Source organism: Mandrillus leucophaeus, unplaced genomic scaffold (genome assembly GCF_000951045.1).
Source record: "Mandrillus leucophaeus isolate KB7577 unplaced genomic scaffold, Mleu.le_1.0 Scaffold624, whole genome shotgun sequence".
In the NCBI taxonomy this organism is placed as follows: Eukaryota; Metazoa; Chordata; class Mammalia; order Primates; family Cercopithecidae; genus Mandrillus; species Mandrillus leucophaeus.
This window is the reverse complement of record NW_012106742.1, coordinates 694,253-695,153: the sequence shown is the minus strand read 5'-3', so window position 1 is coordinate 695,153 and position 901 is coordinate 694,253.

Here is a 901-nt window from a genome sequence, read left to right as displayed (position 1 = left end):
GAGGATCGCTTGAACCCAGAAGTTCGAGGCTGCAATGAGCTATGATTGTGCCACTGCACTCCAATCTGAGTGACAGAGTGAGATTCTGTCTCAAAAAACGTTAAGTAATATTCTTAAATTCTGGAATATTTTCATGACATTTCATTGATAATTTATGCCATTCTAGTTTTATGTCTCTCTCTCTCTCTCTCTGTCTCTTTCTTTCTTTTGAGATGGAGTCTCACTCTATCACCAGGCTGGAGTGCAGTGGCATTATCTCTGCTCACTGCAAACTCCACCTCCCAGGTTCACACCATTCTCCTGCCTCAGCCTCCCAAGCAGCTGGGACTACAGGCACCCACCACCACGCCCAGCTAATTTTTTGTATATTTAGTAGAGACGGTGTTTCACCGTGTTATCCAGGATGGTCTCCATCTCCTGACCTCGTGATCCACCGGCCTTGTCCTCGCAAAGTGCTGGGATTACAGGCGTGAGCTACCATGCCGAACCCTTTTTCTCTTATTTTTCGATCAGTTATTTTGTTTACTTTTTGGAGAATTGAACTTTATTTTCCTAATTTTTATAGTTTTTTTTTTTTTTTTCATTTCTGCTATCATATTTGTGTGTGTGGTGTTTTTTTCTTTTTTTGGAGATAGAGTCTCACTCTGTCACCCAGGCTGGAGTGCAGTGGCACAATCATAGCTCATTACAGCTTTGAACTCCTGCACTCAAGTGATACTCCTACCTCAGCCTTCCCAGTAGCAAGTACTGCAGTGTGCACCACCCTGCCTGGCTAATCTTTAATTTTTTGTAGAGACAGGTCTCACTATGTTGCCCAGACTGTCTCCAACTCCTGGGCTAACGCCATTCTCTCCCTTCAGCCTTCCAAACTGTTGGGATTACAGGCATGAGTCACTGCGCC